Below are 12,904 nucleotides of genomic sequence, written 5' to 3'. Positions count from 1 at the left end.
GGAAGGGTCCCGGGGGTCCACCGGGTGGGGCCACCTGTCCCGGAGGGCCCGTGGGCTGAAAGTGGAAGGGAACCAGCCCTTAGTGGGCTGGGGCGCCCCCCTTGGGCCTCCCCCCATGCGCCTAGGGTTGGGAACCCTAGGGGGGGAGCTTCCCCCTTGCCTTGGGGGGCAAGGCACCCCTTCCCCCCCCCACTTGGCCGCCGCCCCCCTTGGAGATCTGATCTCCCAAGGGCTGGCGCCCCCCCAGGGGTCCTATAAATAGTGGGGGGAGGGAGGGCAGCAACCTACAGCTTTGGGCGCCTCCCTCCTCCCCTGCAAAACCTCTCTCTCTCTCGCAGAAGCTCGGCGAAGCCCTGCTGGAGACCCGCTACATCCACCACCATGCCGTCGTGCTGCTGGATCTCCATCAACCTCTCCTTCCCCCTTGCTGGATCAAGAAGGAGGAGACGTCGCTGCACCGTACGTGTGTTGAACGCGGAGGTGCCGGCCGTTCGGCACTCGGTCATCGGTGATTTGGATCACGGCGAGTACGACTCCGTCATCCACGTTCATTGGAACGCTTCCGCTCGCGATCTACAAGGGTATGTAGATGCACTCCTTTCCCCTCGTTGCTAGTATACTCCATAGATGCATCTTGGTGAGCGTAGGAAAATTTTAAATTATGCTACGATTCCCAACAAAGCAGCCCTGGGATCTCATCACTATGGACTTTACCGATGGCCTGCCATAGTCCGGGAAGTTCAACTGTCTGTTAGTTTTGGTAGATAAGAGGACTCGTTTTGCTCACATCATTCCTCTAGCCCACCCGTACATAGCAGCTAAAGTTGCACAAATCTACATGTCTCAAATCTACAAACTGCATGGGTTTCCCAGAGCAATCGTCTCGGACAAGGATCCAGTGTTCACCAGTCACTTCTGGCGTGAAATGTTCCGGTATGCGAGCACGGAGCTGAGGATGAGCACAGCCAATCACCCTCAGACGGACGGCCAGACGGAGCGGGTAAATCAATGCTTAGAAACCTTTCTCTGATGTTTTACTCACGCTTGTCCTCGTCGCTGGAGCCTCTGGATCGCCCTGGCGCAATTCTGGTACAATTCATCTCCACACTCAGCGATCGGCATGTCACCTTTCAAGGCGTTGTATGGCCATGAGCCTCGTCATTGGGGCATCACCACATCTCCCAGCACTTCAGAACCCTCTCTACAGGCGTGGCTTGAAGAACGTCGGGTGGTGCAAGATCTGGTACAGCAACGCCTCAACAGGGCGCGGCAGTGTATGAAGTCTCAAGAAGACAAGAAGAGATCTTTCCGAGAGTTCCAAGTGGGCGATCACATCTTCCTCAAGCTGCAACCGTACATTCAAACATCCGCCGCACCCCGAGCAAATCATAAGCTCTCTTTCAAGTTCTTTGGGCCTTTTCTTATCATCAAGAAGATCAACGAGGTGGCTTACGAACTCCAGTTACCAGCTGCAGGCACGGTGCACCCAGTGTTTCATGTATCGCAACTCCGGCGGGCTCTGCATTCAGGTACACCGGTCGAACCAAACCTGCCACTCTGTGCTGACGACCTTGTTGTGCCTGTGGAAGTGCTTCAGTCCCACTGCTCCGTCATCGAGCAAGTTCAAGTACGCTAGTCGGGCACTACAGCTACCAACATCACCTGGGAAGAAAAGGAGGCGCTTCACGCTCGTTTTCCCCACGCGGCGGCTTGGGGGAAAGCCGCACGTCAAGAAGAGGGGGATGTCAGCGCCCCTAACATGGCGGGTCCATCCACGGGGCCTCAAGAGGCCAAAGGTGCATGGGCCAGGCGTGCACGCGTTGCCAATTCATGAGTCAGTGGGCCAGACTGGGTGACGGCGGCCCAACTCCTTCCTCCTGCTACTTAACCTGCATCGCTCTAGAGGGAAGACATCCAGAGGATCAGGCACCCGGCGGCTCGGCTACCTACCACCGTTCTCCATTTTCGCATGAACCCTAGCCACAATTCTTGCAATTGAGTTGTAATCGCCACATAAATCATACCTCTGTGAGAATTGTTGCCAAGCAATCGAGAGTCTAGTTCGTCCCTATCAAGGAGGGACCAGATTGCGAAATAACCTTTCGAAGGAGTCCGTGAGCGGATTAAGTTCATTTAGTACTACAAATAATACTGTGCAAAGCTAGCCGCCCCACTCCCTTGCTTGCATAGTTGCAGGTGCAGGCGTCTGTACATTTCACATGAAGTAGATGTAAACGTCCGTGCGCGGGGCAAGTTTTTCTTCTCCTTTTCCAATTTTCAAGATTAGGTTCGGAGGACGCGATGCTGACTCGTTTCGGCGTCTCTCCCCGGAGTCGTATTCTCCTAGTTACCCAATTAGTTGAGGCATCGAGCAGGCACAACAATAATTCAACGTTTCCCCAACCCAGTGGGCACACCGATCCCTGTCAACCCGGAAGTGATTGGTCATAGCATATTCGTGCCGTGTAGAATTAGGAACTCTGGGGTTCAATAATTACACGCATCATTTTCTGACGAACTAGTTCGACGACTTGGGTCGCTCTTCCACTTTTCTCACGAATATATACAAAATGGACATTTTATTTTGTTCCCAGTTCACAGGCAAACAAGCATGGACGGAAAATGGGAAATTTAATGATACGTCCTGTCGTTGTACGAACACGTGTATCTAGGTTAATTAGATTTATTACTTCCTTCGATTCATATTAAATTGTCGCTGATTTATTACAAACGAATAATTAACATGGATTGAAGAAAGTACTCCCTCCGTTCCTAAATTCATATTATAGAATCTCTAAAGGACTTATATCTAGAAACGAGTAGTAAAATTTAGGAGACCATGTTTACGAATATTGAGGTTGGGGCATCAATGCCCTCAACAAGGAATAAACTCTCTCTCTCCATCTCAACAAAACTAAGCAAGGCCACCGGTAATCTGCACAAATGAAATACTGAACCGCTTGATTAATATGTGACCACCAACTACTCTGTTCGGGTACTGCACCACTACCATGCCATCTAAGAGCATCTATAGTGGGTTGCCTCAAACCGGTATCAAACGTCCTGACGGAGGGCCAGATCATTGATCAGTAAAAAAGAAGACCCACTCCGGCGCTTTAAACCGGCCTCGAACGCGTGGGGCGCGGACAGACAAACACCCCTCATATCCCGCTCGAATATGAGGCGTATATGGAGCGGCTCGGCCACGTCCGCCACGTCGGGTTGACGACTAGGTCCCGCACGAAATCACCCTGAAACCCAACAATCCGATGAGGGTCTCCTCCGGTGGGGGTGTGAACGCCGCGTGGCGCCACCCCGACTCGCCGCCCGAGGCCCAAAGTACAGTTATTTAAGCCGTACATCGTCCCCCAATCCTAGCCACATCCGCTTCCTCCCTCTCCGCGCGCCAACCCGAGCCCATCCATGTCTCTCCCTCTCCACCTCCTTCTTCCCTCGACGTCCGCCTCCGCCATGGCCCGACATAGGAAGATCACATACGCTATGCTAACGCCGGTGCAGTGCTTCCAAATGCTCGAGGAGATCCGGGCTAGGCACGCCGCCCAGATTGCAGCTCGCCCGCCTCCAGACTCGCTGGAGCCGGAGGAGGAGGAGCATCCAGAGCCCATGGAGCGGGTGGATCTGGAGGAGGAGGCGGTGGACTCGGAGCCGTTTGCGGGCTTTGCCATGGAGGACACTATGGCGGAGTTCGAGGTCGCTCAAGCAATGGAGATGGCGGAGCAGACTGCCATCCAGCATGAGGCCTATGTGGAAGTCAACCGGCACTTCATCGGCAAGAACAGGCAGAGATTGACACGCTTTTCGCCGATTTGGAGGAGGAGGAGGTGGCGGCCAACACGGAGGAGCAGGAGGAGCTGGAGTTGCGACTGTCGCCCATGTACCCGGAGCCCAACACGGAGATCGTGGACATCTCCGGCGACAATGAGTAGGGTAGTGTAGGTTTTAGTTGATCTACGATAGTCCATATATATTTTTTGCATGCTTTGTATGGGTTTAGGTTTGAAGCATGAGGTATTCAGATGCAAAGAAGGAAATATCGAGAGCTGCCTGGTCACTGCCCCCGAACGTTCCCGAAGGCTTCTGCGTGCGTTTGAGGGCCTGTATTTGGTGTCCGCGGTTGTAGATGCTTTAAGGGCATTCCAACATGGACCCCTAAAGCAGACACAATATGTGTTCGAGTACGCATCCGCGGACGGTGATATGGGAGCCGACTGTTCAACCATGTCCGCACACATTTCAAACCGGTTTGAACAAACCAGACGAATTTTATGCAGACGGGATGATTTTCACCTTGACTGGATCAAAATCATCAATTTTTTTGACATATTTCAACTAAAATATAGGCGACTAGTGTTTCTTAACCTAGTCTAAATGATTGTTGACCACGGCATTGTCCGTTTTCCATGACATGTCTTTACCATGTTTGGCAAGCTAACCGACCAGCCTTGAGCCCCGGAAAGTGAAACTGCGGGAGGGGAAGAATTGTAGTAGCATTGTTGGGATCCAAGTTGTGGCGGCTTCCCATGTGCTACTTTTCCTCAGCGAAGGCCGCCTCATTGACACCACCAGACGTGGACGTGCCAGCCTCGTGCTCGTGGCGACGAGTTATGAACCACGGTGGCGGCGCAGCCGACGCAAAGCAGATAACGTGTGCAGCAGCCTGCGCCTTCTCCTCAGCGACCTTCACGTGGAACTCCACGAACAGGGCATCTTTCTCTGCCTGCAGGACACATAGTTGCCATCGCTCATGGCGGATTTTGCGGGCGCTCCGCATGGGCTTGTACAACGCTCTCTGCTTACCGAGGAAGCCCGGATCCGTCGTGACCATGCTAGCGACGACATTGTCGTTCGCCTGCTCGTCGGCGATTTGCCCCTCTGCGGGGCGGTGCTCGTGGAGGGACGCCGACACATGCGGCATCGGCTTCTCTTCCGCTGGGGGGGGGGGCACGATCAGGGGCGTCGGCTTGTCATCGGACGGTTCCTCAATCGTCCGGTCCTCATCGGCGAGCTAATCGGCAAGCTAGTCACGGTCCGTCGCGCATGACTAGCCTGTCAGCCAGCCGTAATGCCGACCAACTTCCACTTCTGCTCCGTGGACAGACTATCCCACATAGCTCTAGATCTCGAGGACATGGCAAATGTGGTGTGGTGTTGCTGGTCGTCAGGGGTGATGAGGCACCGTTTAAATAGAGAGCTACGACCGGGACAGGCAGCTTGGTGCGTCAATGCGGGTGTCGTGGTAGGTTTTCTGGTCTCCATGCAAGTTTAATGTTGGTGGGCGGACGGACGGGATCCAGTGTGCACAGTCGTCCAGTCATGGTCATGCTTCTCGGGCACTGAAACAAGCGCGGAGACCGAGCGGCGCTCCCAACGGGCGCACCGCTTCAATGTCGGCTCCAGCGAAAGGTCGTCTCCACTTTCGGGCAGGTATTAATGCGGCGCTGGAGCTCTGAAGCGGCACAGGCCGACATGAATGCGCGGCAACCACTTCACGCGGGCGTGGGAGAGATTTTTGGGTGGGTCCGGGATGTCCGACGCGTGCGTGGCAATGGTCTGGACACGTGCAAAGCCCCTTGTTTGCGGGAAACAGGAATCTGGACAGGTCCATAGATCAATGGGGTATCACGTTGATGACAAAATGCATCCGACCCATTTGGTCTGGGCGGATGCGGACCGTTTGAACGTCAGCGTTGAAGATGCCCTTGACATGCATAGTTCGTGTGCAGTAGTGTGGTGTAGTTTTTTTCCCTTTAAGAAAAGAAAACCAGGAAGGAACTGCTGCAAAAATCTCAGCGGTAGCTGATTGAGTCTGAACAAAAGGAAACATTGAAGAGCGGGCTAGTTATGTCATGAACAGAGACCTCCACCGCAAATGCCATCCCATCGGCGCCGTTCCCAGTTGCTTTCTCTCTTGTCCATTTCGTAAAAAGTTCTGCCACAATTCGCCAAGGAGTTTGTGATGTCGCAAGCAAATTTGGCAGCGCGCTTTGACTCCCTCAAATTTGGTAGCTGACATGCAAACATCACTACTAGCTGGCAGTTTTCCCTCGTGCATTTGTCGATTTATGCTCATACTTATCTTATTTATTTGACGAAATGAAGTGTACATTCTGATGTATGCATAGATACAGAGAGGTATGTGTCACTGTGTGGATGTGTGACGAAACGAGGTGTACTTCGGTATGTGTCTGCATTATCCTTCCCACTCCTTTTTATTTGACGAGTCCCTGCATTATTTGGAAGAGCCCTGATTGAAATGGTGTAGTTTAGAATATATATTTCTCAGCTAGCTAGGCATGTTGTTTCTTTTTTCTCGAATACGCTAAGGTAGCGTATCATTGCATTGATATATGGAGAGAAAAAAGTACAGGGGTGGTAGTCATAGTCTCGTGCGCACAAATGGCGAGCCTATGAACCCAGGGGGAGCAGAAAGCAGGGGTTGCTCAGCCCCAACGATTACAAGGTCATGTTACAAAACGGTTCGTGGCGAGCCCTCTAGCTGTTTCAAAAATAAAGTTGAGTCATATGCAATCCAAGAAGCCAAGAAGGGAGTTTACCTTGCCAAGTCTCAGAAATTGTACCACTGCACCAAACACTATATTAGTCAAAAGCTGCATGCAAAACAAGCAAGCCTAACAAAGTTAGGTACAAAGCACACATCTACCGAACCAAAGCGAAACAACACGGAGAGAAAGAATTAGCTAGCTTACCACCATAGTGACAGCTAGGCACTGTCTCAGTTAATCCAACAAGATTTTACCGTTATTGCGCGCGCATCAAATATTCATCTTTGTTTTTTTTTGCGGGTAAAATATTCATCTTTGTTGTACTGAATGTAGGATAACTGAATTAGCTGATGATCGCATGTCTGTTAGATAAGGTTCAAGCAGTCATCAAGAGGGAACTCAAGGTTGAAGAACAGCACATGATCCCATCTGAGTCCAAAGATCAAAGGCGCCTTCAAAAGTAAGTTTTATTCTGTTTTGTTAGCCATGTAAGATAGGATTTGGACCTTCGACCGCTTGTCCAAGTGAGCACCAAAAAGGAAACAAATCCTCGGTGAACCTTTTTTTTTGCGAAATTCGATGAACCTTTTCTATAAGTGCCACTTCACTTTCAGGCTTTTGGGGCGTTGTCAACGATTGGTTTCAACGTTACAAGATCAATGCCTCCACGTGGAGGCCGAGAGATCCGTTAAGGAGTGGCAAATTGGCATATCGAACTTGCACATGCCACACCGTAAGGCAATGACATCACTCACCATGGTTGTTTGTTACGCCATTTAGAACGAAAGAAATGATAGCGTGTTCCGACACAAATCCACCGCTCCCTTCGTCATCTTTGCCATGATAAAAAATGACGCGTAGCTTTGATCAATTGGGTAAAATCATGCTAGGAGAGTAACGAGTTTTGCAAATGCACGCCATTTCCATGGCTCACAGGGGAGAGATCGAGAAGATACCTACTACTCTTTCTACGCCTAGCCCCTTCCCCTAGTCCTCTGCCGCCGGCCGATCGGCCGCGGCGGGCCACCGCCTTTCCACGCTGTGTTCCACTCCGGGCACGACGTCCACCAATCCGGTACTGATGGCGCTTGCTAATCTGAACTTCGACAAGGGACAAGACTTCGCGGAAGAAGTATGGAGGAAATGGGGAGTCCCCATCAACTACAAAGTCGGAAAGGATCTACAGGAATTCATATTGGTGGCGGAATTCACCCGATCAAGGATCAGGCTCACCGTGGATTCGGTAGCCACAATTCTTCTAGCATGCTTTGGAGGTCGCGCCTCCTTGTTCAAAGTGCAACCGCTCCAAAATTGGTCATTCCACTTCTCGGTCTCTTCCAAAGAAGTGGGATTTTCGATCTTGAAAGGAGGTAACATCTCCCTGCCAAAGCTTAACGTCAATTTTCTTCTCTAGGGAGCGGGGGGGGGGGGGGGGGGGGCGAACACTTGCTCGGAACTCGACCAGTACCTCCAAGAAAAGTAGGATGAATGGACGCATGTCTTTCGGAATCACCCTAGGAAATCTTTCCTTCAGGCTCTTAGATCTCCCACCACATTTGTCCATCATGTTTAATCAACCAACATTGTTCAAAGAGATCATACCTGGGATTCTATGAGAGCTCAATCTGCTGCCCGTGATCGTCCCCTAGAGCCAGCTGCAGTTACTGTGGGAGCGGGATCCACGCCAATTCAAAATTCTGTCAATGGGCTCTTTTGTGTTCGTTGTCTCCTTTCTGGCCATCTCAGGCCCAACTGCACAAATCGCATTAAGTGTAGGTCATGTAAGAGATGGGGCCACATTGCCTGGGACTACTACTCTGCTGGGCCTCCCAACCTTAGTACTAATACTTGGCCCACTACCATCCCAGCCCAGAACTAGACAATTCCGAGGCAAGTCACCACTATTGCCGCGACTACGACTAATCAGTTGGTCATTGCCTCTGCCACCCAAGGAAACAGAGGAGACGCCTCGATTTACTCCACCGGTGTGGGTATCCACCATTACACCCCTTCACTGTTTCCATACCACAACACCTGCTTGCCGCTGCCTCGCAACCTAGTGCGCAATACCCACCCCTCCACCTCTCCATCCAGCCACCATCTTCTTCATTGGCGGTGGCTATGGCGTCATTCCCCTTCGATCCAACGCCATTCATCCCGGCAGGCCACTGTGACGCCCTCGATTCAATCGTACACTAATCATACACGCAAATGTGTACGATCAAGATCAAGGACTCACGGGAAGATATCACAACACGACTCTAGACACATATAAAATAATACAAGCTTTATATTACAAGCCATGGGCCTCGAGGGCTCGAATACATAAGCTTGAATACACAAGAGTCAGCGGGAGCAACAATATCTGAGTACAGACATAGGTTAGACAAGCATGCCTTAGAAGGCTAGCACAAAAGCAACATCGATCGAAAAGGTAAGGCCTCCTGCATGGGAGCCTCCTAACTACTCCTGGTCGTCGTCGGCCTCCACATAGTAGTAGGCACCCTCAGTGTAGTAGCAGTCGTCGTCGAAGGTGGCGTCTGGATCCTGGGCTCCACCATCTGGTTGCGACACCCGAGAAGAATGGAAAAGGGGAGAAAAGGGGGAGCAAAGCAACCGTGAGTACTCATCCAAAGTACTCGCAAGCAAGGATCTACACTACATATGCATCTGTGCCAATGAAATAGGTAGTATATGTGGACTGAACTGCAGAATGCCAGAAGAGAAGAGGAAAGCCTAGCCTATCGAAGACTAGCATCTTCAAGCAGCTCCAAGCATCTTGCAGCATCAGAAGAGATAAGAGTAGCATAAAGTAAAGTAGTAGTGTTATCAACCTCAGCCAGAGATCCTTTCTCGACTCCCTGCGAGAAAGCAATCCCAGAGCCATACTATCCAGTTATCACCTCAAGTATCCAGTTCTAGTTGTATCGATCGGGATACAACTCCAAGTGTCCGTTACCGTAGGACAGGCTATCGATAGATGTTTTCTTCACTGCAGGGGTGCACCAACTTACCCACCACGCTCGATTAACTCCAGCCGGACACACTTTCCTGGGTCATGCCCGGCCTCGGCCAAACAATATGCCGCAACCCGACCTAGGCTTAATAGAGAGGTCAACACGTCGGACTAAACAAATGCCCCCAGGGGTCATGGGCCATCGCCCCGGAAACTCCTGCACGCTGCGTACGCGGCCGGTGAGCAGACCTAGCTACCTCCTTCAAAAAAGGCAGGTGCTTACGCAGTCCAACCCGGCGCGCGCCGCTCAGTCGTTGACGTCTATTAAGCTTCGGCTGATGTATACGACGCAGAACACCCATACTATGCCAACGTGATGGTTAGTGCTATCAGGCCAGAGGCCCCTCGGATCAAATATCCAAATCGTAGTGGATTAGGAACGCGCGGTAACAAGCAAAGACTCACGAAAGATGTGACCCCGTCGCCCCGTGTCGAGGACTTGCGGCAAGGGCTAAGAATGCCCGGCCACGCCTCATAAGTATCTCGTGGGCACCTTCCAGGTCAACCCGTCTCCACATCACTCGCGGGTACCCCTCAGGGTCGACCCGCCTTTCCAAGTAACAGTTGTAAAGTCCAAGTATCCGTGTGTCCAAACATCAAGGGGAAAACCCGAGGAATCACCCCCGGTGAATTCCACTTGATGTAATCATCAAGGTGAACGTAAGAGGATCCACCCTCGAGGTTCACACTTGAGGGGTTGCACGACAGAGTCGTATCGGAAGTGGTTAAGGAGGAAATCACCCTCGATGACCACGACCGAATAGCTACACTACAGAGATCTCATCAGGAGTGATGTATGAGGTTCCACCCTTGGCACTCGATGGTAACTCTGCAGAATCGAGCAACAAAAGGGGCGTGATGTGATGTGAGGTGTCAGGCTCTGGTCGTCGATCATGTTCATCGAGTCATCGATGATGAAGCAGGGGCAACAAGGACAAGGTGGGGGTCACTGATGGATCACTAACCAACCTATACTAAGCAGTTTAGGATAAGCAGGTAAGGTACAATGAGCAGGTTACAAAAGCAGGCTATGCATCAGAATAGGAGCAAACAATAACAGTAGAAAAATCTAATGCAAGCATGAGAGAATGGAATTGGCGATATCGGGATGATCAAAGGGGGGGGGGGCTTGCCTGGTTGCTCAGACGAGGAGGGGTCGTCGGTGACGTAGTCGATCATAGCGGCATCGGCAGCCGTCACGGGGTCTACCGAAGAGAAGAGGGGGAGAAACAGTAAATACATAGCAAGCAAGTGCATAACAGGACAACATGCAAAGCTAGACGTGTTCTAACGCGGTACTACACGTTACCGGCGAAGGGGATAACATCCGGGAATGTTTCCCCGAAGTGTGGCATTTTCAGACAGACGAACCGGAGGGGGAAGGTTGCATGTTCGCTATGCTAGGGGCATGTGGCGGACGAACGGACCACGTATTCGGCTTCGTCTTGTCGTTCTGAGCACCTTTCATGTATAAAACATTTTCATCGGAGTTACGGTTTCTTTTATATGATTTTTCAAAGTTTTATTGCATTTTATGGATTTTCAGGTATATTAATAATTCGAAAAAGATTAAATGGGAAAAGGCTAGAGGTACCCGAAAGTGTACCCAACAAGTGGCTATTGAGGCTGACAGTGGCCTAGTGGGCCTAGTTGACCAAGTCAAAGGTTGACTGGTCCACCAATGAACAGTGCCAGTGGGGCCCGGTTGTCATTGTCACATATTTTAACAGATTGTTTTAAAATAATCTAACTGGTTGCGGGGCCTGCTGTCAGTGACTAATTAGTGGGGATGGTTAACACTAATTGGGGTTAGCCTAATTAAAAAGGGGGCGACCCAGGTGGCAGTGGCCTTGAGCCATGGCTGGGCGCTAGTTCCAGCGAGTGAGACCAGCGCCGGCGCGCGGAGGAAGCAGGACGCGGACCTGGCCAGTGCGGATGACGGCGAGCGGCGGCCATCTGAGCGCGCAGTAGTGCAGTGGCAGCACGCGCGCAGGGGGCGGCTCCAGCGGGAGCGAGGAGCAGCCGACGGCAGCCGTCCCGGCGTCCGGCGTGGAGCGGACGGAGGCAGGGCATGACAGCGCCGCCAGGAGCTCGCGGGGGCGAAACTCCGGCCGTGGCGGACAACAGCGCGGGTGAGGGACGGCGATGAGCAGCGACAGGACCGGTGGTCAGCGGAGGCACGCGCGTTAGCGAGGCGAGCTGCGGCCGGCGTCGACAGCAGAAGCACAGCGGGCAGCAGCGGCAATAGGCAGCAGCGCGAGGAGCAGCTAGGTGCGGTCTGGCAGCCCCGGGCGCGGGCACACGCGGCTGGGCGCGCGAGGGGTGCGACCAGAGGCGGCCAAGGGGGTGAGCGGGGAGTGGTGGCCGGCGCTATGCAGCAGGCAGCACAAGCAGCAGAAGCAGTAGCAGTACGCACGAGCAACAGGGGCGCGCGGCTTTGGGAGGTCGCAGGCGTCGCCTACTTTGACTAAACGAGAGAAGGGAGAGATGGGAATCGATGTGATGCTCACGGCGGGGCGGTAGGGGGATGGCAGCGTGCTCGGGGTGGGTCGACGGCGCACGGCATCGGTTGCGGATGTTGAAGACGACCTCGAACGGGGCGTTGCAGCTGCGCTGAGCTCGAACGGGGTGAGGTAGTCGACGTAGGCGAGGAAGAGGGAGCTCCTGGACGCTCTACTGCGGCCCGGGGTGGCGCCGGAGCGTGCTGACGATGGTGGCGCGACGAGCTCCCGCTCGGGTGTGGCGGATCTGGAGGGGAGAGGAGTAAGAGGGAGAGGGAGTGGGGGAACAGGGGCTAGGGTTCAGGGGAGGGCGCCGGGGACGTCTTGTAGGCGGCCAGGGGGCACTGAGGGCCTCCACGCACGCCATGGCCGTGAATGTGTGCCACGATCCCCCTGTCTCCTGTACAGAGGAGGGGGTGAGGTGTAGGTGGGATGGCTGGTTGGCCAACTGGGCCAAGGCCCAGCACGGAGGGGGGAGGGGGGGGGGGGGGGGGGGGGGTTTGTTTTCTAGTTTCCATTTTAACTATTTTCGGTTTTCAATTTCAGCTACTGTTTTCTATTAAAATGTAAAACTAAATGGGTTTTGTTAGATATGAGACTTGTCACATAAATCAGGCACATTATTTCTAGGAGTCACAAAAAGTTCGAGGCCAAAAGAAGTTGTCTAACCATTCTTTGAAATTGGAAAGGCCAATTTTAAAAGTTGTTGGAGCACTAAATAATTTCCAGGGGCACTTCGGGGATTCAAAAGAGGTTGGTTCCAACATGACAAATATCAAGGGATTATTTGCCACACTTTGAACATTTGAGGCTTTATGTTTGAAAACTTTTTTTTGACTTTAATTTAAAATTTGAATTTGGAC

General features: G+C 52.4%; 1 long non-coding RNA gene across 1 annotated transcript; it reads right to left on the bottom strand.

Moving 5' to 3' along the window:
* Positions 1-8,796: 8,796 nt before the first annotated feature.
* On the bottom strand, positions 8,797-12,493 carry LOC141042160 (uncharacterized). The gene is made up of 3 exons (XR_012203983.1): positions 12,051-12,493; positions 10,674-10,745; positions 8,797-9,085 (listed from the first exon to the last, which is right to left on the bottom strand). It is a non-coding gene; the product is annotated as an uncharacterized lncRNA (long non-coding RNA).
* Positions 12,494-12,904: the final 411 nt, after the last annotated feature.

The sequence above is a fragment of the Aegilops tauschii genome, chromosome 1 (assembly GCF_002575655.3).
Source record: "Aegilops tauschii subsp. strangulata cultivar AL8/78 chromosome 1, Aet v6.0, whole genome shotgun sequence".
In the NCBI taxonomy this organism is placed as follows: Eukaryota; Viridiplantae; Streptophyta; class Magnoliopsida; order Poales; family Poaceae; genus Aegilops; species Aegilops tauschii.
Note: the sequence above shows the minus strand (reverse complement) of the source record. Positions and strands in the feature narration are given on the sequence as shown.